General features: G+C 39.1%; 1 long non-coding RNA gene across 1 annotated transcript; it reads right to left on the bottom strand.

Moving 5' to 3' along the window:
- Positions 1–12902: 12902 nt before the first annotated feature.
- On the bottom strand, positions 12903–14859 carry LOC309498359. Its single transcript, XR_014205924.1, has 3 exons — positions 14579–14859; positions 13261–13338; positions 12903–13079 (listed from the first exon to the last, which is right to left on the bottom strand). It is a non-coding gene; the product is annotated as an uncharacterized lncRNA (long non-coding RNA).
- Positions 14860–15250: the final 391 nt, after the last annotated feature.

The following is a 15250-nucleotide window of genomic DNA, read 5'->3' as shown; positions in this document are numbered from 1 at the left end:
GCCACGCCCATTCTGGCAGGCTCTGGTCCATTCTGAAGCGACCTGATTGGTTCGCGCACCTGAGCCGCTTTGCCATAGGTTCGTGCAGTTGCCGCAGGACAGCCAATGACCGCGCTAGACGCTCAGCTGTGTGTTTGCTGTGCAGCTGCACTGCGTTTTAAAAATTTGGCTTCAATATTCTCGAGAAAAGGAGGTTTTCCCATAGCGTAAATACTTACGCAATACGAGAGACCTCTCGAAAGGGAACTCACACTCATAGTCATCATCAACAGAGCATGCTCCGTTCCAAACAAACAACACATAAATCGTGTATATCCCCACCCGTAAAGAAACGAGGGCAGGGAGGAACACACGATCTAAAGTTTGTTTGTTCGCCATAATATCTATGCTTGTGACTGATATAGTGACAGACAACAATAAATAAGACAGACAGTATGATACACAGAGCGCTTGCTGAGACACAGAAGCTGACGTTGGTCAGACCGGATGTGCTTATATCCTTTCCTGGTTGTGATGTCGCCCCGCCCGTGACGCTCACTCTCGCCATTGGACTAGTTGACACAAGTGCTTCAGACGCAATCACGCAGGGGCGTTCCCAAAGCGTCATCCACGCAGCACGAGTTCCCTCAAAAGGGAACAATAAGTTCATTAATTAATTAAGCATAATTGTTTTAATCTATTGACACTTCTATCAATAGATCTATTCTATCAATAGATCAATTCTATCGGACAAAATATCAACAGAACTTTTTTCTTGGACAACAGTGGACCTTGGAATCCAAAGAGCTGAAAACCACTAACTTAAAGGGATAGTTCACTTTGAAATTAAATTTTGGTATGTTTTAGCTTACCTCAAGGGCATCCAAGATGTAGGTGTCTTTTTTTCCGCAGTAGTTTCAATTTTGATATTTTTAGGTCAAACCATTCTTGTCTGTCAGTCATATAATGCAGGTCGATGGTCACTGTCTCAAAGAGCATGCACAGAGTCCAAATTAAAACAATTCCCCATCGTCCAAATTAAACAATTCCCCATCGTAAGTACACATTGATGGCCCAAGACACGAAACGAGCGGTTTGTGTGAGAAAACGAACAGTATTTATATCGTTTTTACCCCTTGAACACCGCTGCGTCCAAATGATCTGAGAGCGCGGGCGGGTATAGATATATACACTAGATGTCGCATTGGCTACGGTTTCGCAGTAGCCAATGCGACATCTAGTGTAATCTATGTATTATTTTATATATTTGAGCGTGTATGCCTAATGCACAGCACAGCCAGTAATTGATAATGTACTGAATGACAGCAATTTGGTTAACTTAGTTTCTGTTCAAAATGAAGGTATCTTCACTGGATGATTCTGATTTGTTTCATTTGAATGAATTAAATTCAAGTTTCAATTTGTTTTGCTGGTATGAACACAGATTAAGACTTATCACATCATGGGTAAAGATGATGTATATCAGCAAATGTTGGATATTACACAAAACAAAACAACACAGCAGGTCTCTGTGAATCTAAACTGCTCAGAATGACTAATCATGTTGATTCTGCCCGGAGCTAACCGTAGGTGCAATGTGTTGAATGATTGTATCGCTCTCATGGAAAGCTCTCAAAGTTAACAACGAACAAAATCTCAAAGCTCAAGTTTCTATTCTTCATTTTATTGTATTGAGAAACATTTTCAGGGCTGGTGAGACCAGCGAAACTAGGCCAATTTTCACCCAGTTATCTCGTCTTCTTGAGATCTCAGGATACATTTGAAACACTAATGAATGAAAGTGTCTCAGAATGGACCTGATTTTCACCACATAACTGCTGTAAATTGGAAGCACCTTGGGGCAACTTCATATATTTCACCTTTATGCTTCAGGTAAGTGATCCAGTTTCCATGAATGGTTTCATGAATGTGTTTCATTCTCGTTCGAAATTTTAACACGTACATTTAAAAAAAAAAATACCACCTCACGTTGTGTCAATCACGTTTACTGTCTCTGAAACTTTCGGATCGTGTTAAATTTTCTGCGTTTTTCGCATCCGTAGCAAGCATTTTTAGAGGTGTTTTGACAATTCAGAGCCACCGCGAACGCCAAAATCCAGAACTGTTCAGGATCAATTGGTCAACGGAAATTGGTGGTCTTCTTTTTAATATGTGGCTCCAGTACATTAGAGCCACATCTCCTTCCTCTCTATGCAATCTCAGGATAGGATGGACCCAATATTATATGCAAAAGACAAAAAACGCATACGAAAATTTCGGACTTTAAGTCATGATTCTTGCTGAAAGAATAACACTAATAATAATCATTCTTAACTATTACATACATACATGTATAGTTTCTTAATTTTTTGTAATTTATTATTATCAGAGTTAAATGGGTGATCGCTAATGCAGTGTACATGAGTATGCAGTATGCAGAGAGGGCAGCGATGCATTGTCTGAAGGAGTGTACCTGAAGAACTCTAAACAGGATTAAAACAGTTTGGAAGGAAATTATTTTTCATTTTCATTTAATTTACTCTTCCTTCTCTCTCCACCCCTCACCGTTTCTTAGCCAGATCTGAAATAGTTTAGTGCTTAATTAGCCTGTTAAACAAAATCTGTCATCTCTTTACAGCATTCTTCACAGACACTCACACATGCACAAACATTGAAGCACACACTAATACTGCAGTCTCTCATTTGCATTCCCAGTTCTCCAACTCTCAGAGCCCAGAGCTCTGATTAGTCGACTCTAGGGAGGAAGCCTTCAAGAGATTCCTGCTAGTTAAGCCACAACAACAAAGTGTGCATATATCTGTGGGTGTGTGTGTGTGTGTGAGAGAGAGAGAGTGATTACAGACAGTTGATGTCTTCTTCACAGGAATTAATGAGAATGTATAACTGATTAAAACCACATATTACCTCGTTTGATTTCACTGCTATAAAGAACACAATAATATTGTGAAATATTATGACAAATTATAATAAGTTTTCTATCTTAATATACTTTGTAATATATTAAATGTATTTAATCCTAAATAAATTACCATGAATTTTCAGCATCATTACTCCATTCTTCAGTGTCACATGATCCTTCAGAAATCATTCTAATATGCTGATTTGCTGCTCAAGAAATATTTTTTGTCGAAACACATACTTTTTTTTTATGATTAGAAAGTTCAATGGAACAGCATTTATCTTAAATAAATTGTAAATGTCTTTACTATCACTTTTAAATTCAATTCAATGCAATTCAATTCTTGCTGAACATAAAAAAATAAATTAAAAAAAACTTACTGACCCCATAAATAGAGACATTTGCTTTCTACAAATTAGGCTCATTATTGATTCTGCCACATTCAGAAAAAACTCCTGCCTCCCGCAATTAACACAGAATTTTTTTCCCCCACAGAAAGCAGGTAAAAAGAATTACATTTAAAAGAAACATTTGTGTACTTTTTCCAATTGATCACAGCACCAGTTATTAATCAAATAATGAAACAGATGCATTATGACCAGGCATTTATCCAGACGTGCAGTGTATTATTGGATTCAAGTACTTGGACTGCAGTGGTTGTGGAGTGATGCTGCACAGCCCCACCAAACTGGGCCAGATCCTGATAGTCTGCTGCATCCTCCACAACGCCAACCTGCAAAATCGGGAATTGCACCGTGGAAATTGCGCTCAGTGCAGATTTTGTGGGTGCATTTTGTGCAGTTACCTAATTTGCATAATTATTTTACTGAATCGGACACTAAAACAATGAAGACAGTGAAAATAAACAGTGCTATCAGCAGGCACAATTCATTCTAGTGAACTCCCCCATGAAAATAAAAAAGAATGCATTCCCGATGGTTTTTATGACATTGCCCCCCTCCATTGTTTCTGCATGTTCAGTTCTTGTCTAGTGTCACATGGCTGGTCATTTGGGAAATCAGTACAAACACAATAATTAAATGACCCATATGAGACTAAACACAGACTGTTTACAGCCAACTTCTGCATTTCACTTTCTCTTCTCTTCTTTTTCTGTTCATTTCGTCACCTCCATCTTGCTATTAGCCTCCCTCTGCGTCCGCGGTCTCCAACCATCATTACTTTCCACTTCTGCGCGACCTGCTTTACTCCCTCTCTTTTTGGTTGTTTACCAATCCTCATCACTCTTCCATCACTGAATGTGTACATGTGTTCCTCTCTGCTGCTCCCCTGTTGCCCTTCTTTACCCCCTTCCATCTCCTCACTCATATTTATTAATCACTCCATTTCCCTCCTCTCCGATCCCCTCTCCCTCTCAACATGATGGAGCAGATGCACAGCTTCCTTCTAAATCTGGCTGGATTACAGAAACTAACAGCTGCTGCTAATGTTACAACCATCCAACTGAGAGAGAGAGAGAGTTAGGGAAGGAGAAGAGAAGGATGATGGTGCAGAGGAAAGCAAAGAAGCAATAGAGAACAGAAATTAATAAGTCAGCAAGGAAGGGAGGGATGAGGGGAGCTAGATGGAAATGAACACAGGGAAACACTAGACAGCAGACTTATTCTCTATTCTAGACATTAATGTGCTGCCTACTGTTGCAACATTTAAGTCATCATAGGTGTGCTTCCAAAGCAAAAGTAAGCAACTTAATTATACAACTGTTTGTTTAGGCCAAAGTTGAAGGCAGAATCATATGTATTCTCCGCAGAAAAAAAAAAAAAAATGAAAAAAAAAAATATATATATATATATATAAAAAAAAAAATTTTTCATTTTTTTTTTTTTTTTTCTGCGGAGAATACATATGATTCTGCCTTCATATATATATAATTTATTTTTTAATTTTTATTTTTTTTGACACATTTAGATCTTCAGTTTTCAAAAATAAAAGTAAAAATGTTGGGGTCCGTAACATGTTTTTAGAAATTGCATTAAATTGATTAAAAGTGATAGTAACACTTTACAACAAAGTATAATTTGTTAACATTATTTTTTAATTAACATGAACTAACTATAAAAAAAATAAAATAATAATCTTTGTTGATGTTAATAAAAAATACAATCGTTTATTGTTTGTTCATGTTAGTTCACACAGTGCTACTGATAACAGATTAATTAACAGATTTTAATAATGTTTCTGTCACGGAGTCACCAGATCAGCACGCTCCGCCCACTCGTTCACTCTCCCCGGAATTTTGATTTACTGCACCTGCACATCATCAACAGCACACACTGGCTGTTTCTCAATATGCGTTCTTCAGTGATCTTGTGTCCTTGTGTTCTCGTACTACGTCATCATCAACCGTCGAAGTTCAATTCCAATACTCAAGAACGCAAGTACAGAGGACGCATGAAGTGCCCGGATGTGTCCTTGATATCGAGGATGCATCAAATGCAGACTTGAGAGAATCGAACCGCTAAAAATCCCAGAAGACGTTGCGGGCAGTCGACGTACGGAAGGCTGTAAGCTTTAAACTTCTCGTTCTCACTTAAAGGTCCCATGACATGAAATTTTCACTTTCTGAGTTTTTTTAACATTAATATGAGTTCCCCTAGCCTGTATATGGTCCCCAAGTTTCTAAAAATTTCAATCGGTGTAATGGCCGGTTCAGATTACACGTTTTTTTTGTCTTATGCGATAGTCACTGTGTCAGATTACACGATTTTGACTCCTAAAATCGTGTCGTGTCGTGGACAAGAACAATGTCAGACTACACGTTTCTTCCAGACCAGTCATCGCGTGTCGTCTTTGAAGACGCGCGTGAAGGCGAAACTAGTAGCGCGTGAAGGCGAAACTAGTTGCGCCTGACTTCCGGAAAACAAACGTAAACAATGGATGAAGCGGCGATTTTCCTATTGGCTGTCTTGTGTTCAGAAAAAGATACAAAAAGAAAACCCGACAATGGACACGTTCCTGGATTGCATGAAGAGGACAGTATGGACACACACACACACTTAAAACTCACTCACATAATACACACACAAACTCACTCATTCACACACACTCTCTCGCTCGCTCGCTCATTCACACACACACTCGCTCACTCATTCACACGCTCGCTCGCTCATTTACACACACTCTCTCGCTCATTCACACACACTCTCGCTCGCTCGCTCATTCACACACACTCACGCATTCTCACTCGTAACACACATACATAATCACACTCACACAAACAAGTTTCTCTATAGCGAAGTACAATTTAATGAATGATTAGTTAGCTTAATGCTAATTCCAGTCAGTTACTCACTGGGTTGCTGAAGTACTTCTGCTATTTTTCGCCAGCATTTTTCTTTTTTAATTCTGTCATGGTACTCTCTCGATGAAACATACAGGCAGGAGTACTGTTGCCACAGCTCCACGAACCTTTCCTCCATTTCATAATTCCACTTAGCAACACCATCGTCTCTATTTCGTTTCGGCATTTTTGAAAGCTGTGTATGGAAATGCGTCTGTGCTCCTATTGGTCAATGTCACACGTGAAAGAACCCGTCGTGGAGGACCGAAAAAAAAAATTAAACATGCTAGTCTTTTTGTCGTGGTGTCGTGAAGCATCGCAGACGCAACGTAGGCTGTCGCCCGCTATGACACACTATACGAGATGAAACGATCGAATCTTGCGTCCCGACGCCCGTTGTCGTATACGAATTCTCACGACACTCTAAGTCAAACGGATCGTGGCAAAATCGGGCTAAAAACGTGTAATCTGAACCGGCCATAAATCGAGCTTTTGCTATCTTTCTCTGCCTTTGAGAAAATGGAGGCTCATACGCGCTGATCTTGAATCTCCTCCTTATGACGTCATAAGGAGGAAATGTTACCTCCCCTGTCTCTGCTTTGCCCGCCCAGAGAATATTTTCCGCCCATGAGAACATGCGCTTGGAAGTAGTTTGTCCACGAGAGATAATGGCTTTTGAGCGAGCGAAGCATAACAATTGCTCAATAATTGGATGTACAAATGAACACCGAAGGGTCAATACAGAGCTGGACTTGCTGAACGTCTGAAACTAAAGTATGGATCACTCTCTTTGGCTCAGCTACACACCTCGGACAAGTAAGTCAACTAATGATATATAAGTGTGTTGCTTTACTGTTTATGGTTACCTAGATTTTACACGTAGAATGTGGATGTAACATTAGCTATGCAGCTATGCAGTTTATGTGTGTGAATACACACACTGTAACGCGAGTGTTGTACACGTCTTTGTTATTTGGATAACCGTTTTCCTGTTGGTTATATGGCGCGCGCGATATCCGCATTTCAAGATCGCAGAGCTTGATGTAATTGTAATAAGATAAATACAGACGTTACAGATCTCTCATGAAAAGGCAACAGTAGGTTAGCGTTAGCTACATGATGATAACTGTAAACCATCCGAATAAAGTACCGTATCCAGACATAATATTTTAAACTAACCATTCGGAAACGTCCTGCTGGAGCCGCTGAGTTGCAACTTCTTCATCCGTTGCTTCTCCATCTGGATCAGATTCTGGGTCAAACTGAAATGCTTGAAAGACTGCGTGTCTTCGTGCCATTGCTATATCCAACGTAAACTAAACATGCACGCCACGTTACCGTTGCGCAAGATGGTCAAGGCCACACCCACCCTCAACCTTGCTCCGCCTTTCTCCTCCTCATTAGTATTTAAAGCTACAGACACCGAAACGGCCTGTCTGAAGGAAGCTCATTCTGGGACTGGCTTGTAGTGGCTATAATTCTGCACCGAGGCTGAATTTTTGGAAAGAGATTTCAGATACAGTACTAGGGACCACTAAGGCCTATATTAAAGCCTACAAAAAGTAGCATGTCATGGGACCTTTAAGAGATTCCCGCTGCAAGCTCGAAATACGTGACAGCTCGTGAAAGTTTACATTTGTCGGTCTCTTTTGCTTCATTTTAATAAAGTGATAAAGACCTTAAGAAAGCGGCAGTATTTTTATTGGCATATTAAAAAGAATCTTAACATTGACAAAACATAGGTAACACATAGGCTACTCATAAATACACATGGTAAAATAAAAAAAATATATAAACTATGAAAACAATGTCTATAATAATATGAAAGAAATGTTTAAAAGGTTGTGACATATGTTTGTCATGTTGTGTTGTATTTGCCGAGATGGTCAGTTAAGCAGCATCGCAGCACATCTCAATTCTCATAAAGATGCGTTCTGTGTTCTCGCGTCCTTCCGAGTTCGTTCTTTCAAGGTCGCCTGGCAAGACCAGTCTCAAAGAGAACGCAAGTCTGTTCTTTGCGTTCTTGGAATTGAGAAACAGCCACTATAAAGAGGCACTTCCCCTTCACTTCCTTGTCTGGTCTTGTCCTTACATACACTTACAGACTCTGATACCTACCTGTGATTACCTACCTCTAGGATTCCTTCTGTCTTCTGTCTTCTGTCTTCCACCTGCTGCATCCTCTTCGACAATCTACAATCAAGTAACCAAGATTAACACTCAGTTAAGTTCATCATTCAACTCTGATTCTCTGCTACATACTCACCGGTCTCCATTGCTGTCCAACTCCATGCCTCTGCTCAAAGACCTTGTTACCTGTCTGTTTCCTTCTGTTCCGTGACAGTATCCGCACATGTAGAAATGAACATACCTAGAATTAATAAATGCTGTATAAGTATTGTTTATCGTTAGTTCATCGTTAGTTCATGTTAACTTATGTAATTAACTAATGTTAACAAATGAAAACTTATTGTAAAGTGTTACCAAAATGTCAGTAATAATTTTACAAAAGATTTCTATTTCAAGTTAATGCTTTTTTAAACTTTCTATTTATCAAAAAAATCCTGAACAAATTGATCACAGTTTTATCAAAACTATAAACTGTTTTTAACCTTAATAAGAAATGTTTCTGAAGCACCAAATCAACATTAGAATGGTTTACTTGGTCAACATTAGAAGGATAATGTGACACTGAAGACTGCAGTAATGGCCTTTTTTTTTTTTTTTTTTTTTTTGCCATCACAATAATAAATTCGATTTTTACAACATAATGAACTGTAAAAATGTTTCACAATATTACTGTTTTCACTGTACTTTTGATTGAATAATTGCAGCCTTGGTGAGCATAAGAGACTTTCCAAAAACATTTAAACAATCTTGCAAACAATGTTTGTGCTATGCATTGTTATTTCTGTCAGGACCACAGTCAAATACGATTGACAATTGGCATTCAGTTAGGATTGGCGGTATGGTTCTGTTCTGGGTGAGAACTCCCAGCGCATCCATGCAGCCTAGCATGGATAAGAGCAGCAATAACCCCCTTTAGGGTAAACAGAACAGAACCAACATGAATGTATTGCAGATATCATTAATTAAAGATTTTAAAGTACAACACAATTCGAGAATTTATTCTGATTCAAAGGACACTCAGAAGGCCAAATACTGACTGCACGAGAGGAGGAGCTGGGGAGGGAGAAGGGTAATTAGCTCCTGAGAAACACAATAGCTGCTGATAATACTGAAGGAGCTTTTATATGTATACAGCGATAGGCATCGTATTCCTATAGGTAGACGTGGATCAGCTGGGAGCCTGACTAACGTGACCTGCCAGAACTGACGCTACGCTTAATGTTTATTAGAGTACAATGCTTTTTAGCTTAGCAACATGCTAATGCCAAACTGTATTGAAATTGGAGTCAATTGTTGGCAATGCTGCCTAAAGCCGGGGACACACTTAACAACTAGCTGAAACATTCTAAGACTGAACTGAACACACTTACAGACTATTTCCATTGACTGCAGCAGATTTTAAACACTGACTGTGAACTCCGAACTGAACGCAAGTCGACGTAAAGTATCAAATTACATTCATAATCGGCCTTACAGTCGTTAAGTGTGTCCCCGGCCTAAGACAAATTACTGTTCTAAATCAGTCACTTATGAGATTCCATGACCACTAGGGTGCTAGAATACACTATGTTCTGGAATAGAGCTAAAAAGAGGACACATACACAACTACAGCTGTGGTGGTCATTATAGTCAGCAGTCTTTCTAAGCCTCAGTGGAGACAAGCTGCATCTCCTGGAGTATTCCCTATACCTTTTGCAACATTACACGTTTTGGACCATATTCCCTTATGAAACACTACTGGTTCATATTTTTAATGGGGCTTGTCTTGTAATGAGCTCTTTGCCTGAAAAGCACCCTCCATATCTGAGAATGCAGTGATAATGGGTGTCCGTGAGCAAGGATATTATTTACTGTATTGAGAAGTGCATGAGATGCTTTTCCATTAGACAAATGGTCAGTACATTGTACTTATATTTTAAAATAACCTGCATTTAATTTAAGCTGTTATTAAGTTCTGTAATTATATCTATAATTACACCCTTCACTTACACCTTTACCCAACCTTAAACCTATAACCATACCACCAAACCTGTCCCTAACCTTACCTGTAAAACCCACCTCAATAGCAGCAGAATTGTTTTGCAACAAAATGAACACAATAAGTACATTGTACCTAGCAATATTTTTGATGTAAGTACATATTAGTTAAAGACACCTTATATAAAGCGTAAACATACTTTTAGTTGTATTTAGTCTACTCATCAACATTATATCTTCCCCCAGGCCCAAAATAGATCAAACACGTTGTCAATGAATAGAAATCTGTACTGTAAGAGACTTGCTGCCATATCATATCACATGATGCCTCGATGATGCATGTGTGAAGTCTTCTAGCACAAATACACACACACACACACACACACACACACACACACACACACGGACACACAGGGACACACAGGGACACACGCACAGGCTAATTGCCTGAAACATATACCATATTAATAGCTTGTTGCTTCTGGTCCTGGCAAGTAATCCAACCCAGATAGAGCTGTAAACATGTCCCTAAAACATTAGGGACATGTTTACAGCTATCAAAGAAGGTAAATATCAAAGTATCAAAGCAGTATCAAAGGAGGTAAATATCAAAGAAGGTAAATAATTTATGCTGTGACGTAACGGAAATATCGCAAGATAATTTCTTCCGTATTGTGATGAACATCCGAGAGAAAGGGATTATCGAAAAAGAAAAAGAAATGTACAGCAGAACTTGGTTCTATGTATTGATTGTTGATTGGACAAAACCAGATCCGACTGCTAGGTTGCAGTATAAGAAAGGGGTGGGGTTTAAGCTGACTAAATGAATGGAGAAGCCAGACACCAGAGAAAAGTCTCAGAAGATTGAGTTATGACATTTTGATTAATAATTATGAGGTCACATTTTCCATGCATGAATCGTTCATATTAAGAATAATCTAATACATTTAGAAAGCAGATGAATTTCCATTTAATGCCAACTTCTGTCATCACTCTCCTGTTTTCTGTGTCCTATTACTATCACAAGGAGAAACATTTGGGCTGAGGAGGTCCAAGAGATGCTCACAGAAGAGAGAGTAGCAGGGAAAAGCACTGTATAATGAACTTCAACATGACAAACACGCTCTCCAGATTCTGAAAGAGGATAGATGGAAAATGTATCCTACATGCTTGTGTAGACTCCGTTGTCTATGTGCTTGCTTACTTGATATTGATTTGTTTTCAGCAATTTTTTGGTGCAAAATATTGGTAGTAGATTGATGGCTAAGATCTCCTGACAGGGCAAAATTTTCGATTTTGAGGCTAAGAAGTAGTTGTAAAAAATAAATTCAAGTTAAGCAGTTACATTACCCTAGACTGCCATAAAGCAATAAAGATTATATAATATTTAATACATAATAAAATGCTTTGGGAGTTGGAGGAATGCTGGAAGAACAGAACTGAGTCCTCACAAACTTTAAATTATAGTTTCATTTATTAATATAATTTCCAATTATATTCCAAAGAAACCGCACTAATGATAACTGCTGGGTTGGACTTGCTTGAGAGTTTTACTTGCAAGTTTATCATAACTTTCTATTGTCTTCTATGATTGTCGATGTGATAAAACCTCATGCTACTATCTGAAGATGCGAAGCTGCAAGTATCCACATCTTGCAGGGAGTTATTTACAGATAACAGTGTGGTTGGTTATAACTTGTTGAATTGAAAGAGGTTTTATACAAGCAAAACTACACATACACAAACCATTCTCTAATACGTTCTCAACTGTCACACACTCATAATCATACAAACATCTGTCCCCTTGTTTTGAGAGAAACTGACCTTGTTTACCCTCTTTTGCAGCAATTATGCATGACAAACACATCTGAATCTCTGAGAACAAGAACACACTCGATTGAAGCCGCTGTCTCGGATAAGAGGTTGTTCTGTCATCTTGTCTATCTTGTGAATGTTTAAGTGAGAGAGAGAGAGTGTCTGTGTGCATGAGTGTTCAGAATGAACATAAAATGTGTTAAATTTGTTAAAACGGGGCTTTATGACTCAGATAAACAGCTTTAGCTCAATTTTGTTTTGTTTTCCCAAGTTTTTTTTTTGCGGAAGAAAATTAAAATCCTGGCACTAAATCAGTGGCATTAAAGAGATTAATTATAGAAGGTGATTTTGTGTGACTCTTTGTGTCCAGCTCCTGAAAATCCCAAATAAGTATTTTTCAGTCAATATGTAGGCTATACAGTTAAATATCCATACTAAGTTTATTTTTTATTTTTATGTAACTCACTGGATATCTAAAAATTACCCCACATTACTTTTAAACCTGATGTGAGAGGATGTATTGCATAAAATTTTTTTATAGGCCTATTTATATTATCATATTTACTGTGAATACAGTATTCAGAGTCTACATCCCTCATATGACCTCAGAATTCAGGTATTTTTTATATTTGTTAACATAATATTGTTGGATGGAACTTATAAATAACACAGGAGAAGAGTGTGTGAGATCTGTTCAAATTTTGTCTCATGGAGAATGATTGCCTCAAGGCTTGAGATAACAAGAAATGTGTTTGAATGTGTTTTTAAGTTCAAGTTCAAGTTCAAGTTCACTTTATTTAGATAGCACATTTACAACAGCCACTTGGCTGACCAAAGTGCTTTACAGAACAACCAGATAAATAAGAAAATAATACCTGCATAACAACACATAAAACACAAATAAAAGCAGCAAAGCTAAGAGCAACCTTAAAACCGAAGTAGCAAAACAGTATCAGACTCAAATATAAAATAGTAAAACAGAAGTGGCAAAGCAGTATCAGACTCAAATATAGAATGGAAAGACAGGAGTGGCAAAACAGTATCAGACTCAAATATAAAATAGTCAAACAGAAGTGGCAAAGCAGTATCAGACTCAAATATAGAATGGAAAAACAGGAGTGGCAAAACAGTATCAGACTCAAATATAAAATAGTAAAACCAACCTAAGAATAGAGATCAATATGCTAAAGAAAAATGGTAGGTTTTTAAAGGGTAACTAAACCCCTGGTCAGAGCCTGACTCCACCCACTGCAATATTTGAAAAATGCTAGAAAAGTGGGCAGACCCCAGCGGAGATAGAGGGGATGAACAGAGGGCGGGGCTGAGCGGGGGTGTGTGCACCTGAGACCCGCAATGACTGATTAATTGACAGCTGCTGTCAGACTCTAAAATGGAGAGTGACTCACAGGGTCGCAAGACGACGTAAAGTACATGCATCTGATGAGTTTTATCGAGTTGATGTCAATAGCGCGCGCTCTCTCTAGGCATATTCATATTTTGCCGCTATGTGAAAAAATCCATCAAAATATGCCAGCGCGTTTGTCGACCCCAGTCGATCACTCACATCAAGACGCCGCTGCGGTGGTGGAGTCCATGCAGGAGGAGCAGCGTTTGGCACTGCGTCGCTTTTCAGCACGAGCTGTGTGGAGAAGCCCATTTCCACCTCTATTGCGTTGGAGAAGCAATCCCGTGTAAAATGCAGGTTGCACACTTGAGCTCTAGGCCAGTGTTTTTCAACCCTGCTCCTGAAGGACCCCCAACACTACACGTTTTCTTTTTCTCCCTAATCAAACACACCTGATTCAACTCATCAGCTCATTAACCCATGTGATAATGAGCTGATGAATTGAATCAGGTGTGTTTGATTAGGGAGACAAAGAAAACGTATAGTGTTGGGGGTCCTTCAGGAGCAGGGTTGAAGAACACTGCTTTAGGCGGGAACTCACGGTCTTCCAGGCCAAGTGCATGCAACCACTGGCGCCTAATTTCCAAGTCTGCTGGAAAGCTATGCAGTCCAGCAGTGCTGTTGCAACCAGCAACACTACACCTATGTACCCTCCTGACCACTGTACTAAATACAGATAAATCTACGCTAACTTGAAGCTATCCTAACTAATGCAATACTATGCGTGGCAGCTCGTACCAGGGGCGTGGTGAGCTCGTACCAAGGGCGTGGTGAGCTGGAACCTGCTTACGTCACACAGTACCACTTACGTCACGCAGTACCGCAAACATCCAATAGGAAAATTCAACTGCAGTAGCCACCGTTCAACCTGAAGAGGGCAGCACTCAGACGTTTTTACACCATATATTGTAGAATTAAAACACTTTATACCCAAATGTCAAAAAAGTTACTCGAATCAATGAACAGCACTAATAAAGTCCCATTCTTACAGATCATTAACTAAAAAAAGTTGGTTTAGGGTTTAGTTACCCTTTAACAGATACTTGAAGACAGACAGGGTAGGGGCCGTTCTAATCTCTAGAGGCAGGGTGTTCCAGAGTCGAGGCCCTGCCACCGCAAATGCACGCTCCCCTCTACGCTTGAGTCTAACGCGAGGGACTACCAGCAGAGCCTGGTCATAGGCTCTCAGGCTTCTGGACGGAGTGTAAGGATAAACAAGTTCAGAGAGATAGGCAGGAGCTAAGTTATGTAGAAATTTTAAAACAAAGAGTAGAATTTTAAAATCTATTCTCTGTCGAACTGGCAGCCAGTGTAGAGATTTGAGAATCGGAGAGATGTTGAAGACGAGCAATTTGAGAACTTGATATAGCCTACCGCAATATAAGGAATTTCAGTAAACTAGCCGAGAAGTTATAAATGCATGAATAGCCATTTCCAGAGTTTTCGGAGTGAGAAAACCTTTGATAGACAGTAGACGAAGTTGGTAGAAACTGGAACTGATTACGGATGAAAGGTGTTTGTCAAATTTTAAAGGCTGGTCAACAAGTTCCGCACTCCTGAGGATTTAAAAGCCGATAGACACTGAGAATTTTCTTTTGGGCCGAAAACAATGACCTCAGTCTTCATTTAGAAAGAGGAGATTTTGGGCTAGCCATGATTTAACCTCTAAGCATAGCAGAAGAAAATGTATCGCTACATGGTTGTTTCTCTTGATTGGAATATA

This window comes from Leuciscus leuciscus (genome assembly GCF_965113295.1).
Source record: "Leuciscus leuciscus genome assembly, chromosome: 5".
Lineage (NCBI taxonomy): Eukaryota > Metazoa > Chordata > Actinopteri > Cypriniformes > Leuciscidae > Leuciscus > Leuciscus leuciscus.
This window is presented reverse-complemented; position numbering and strand designations above follow the sequence as displayed.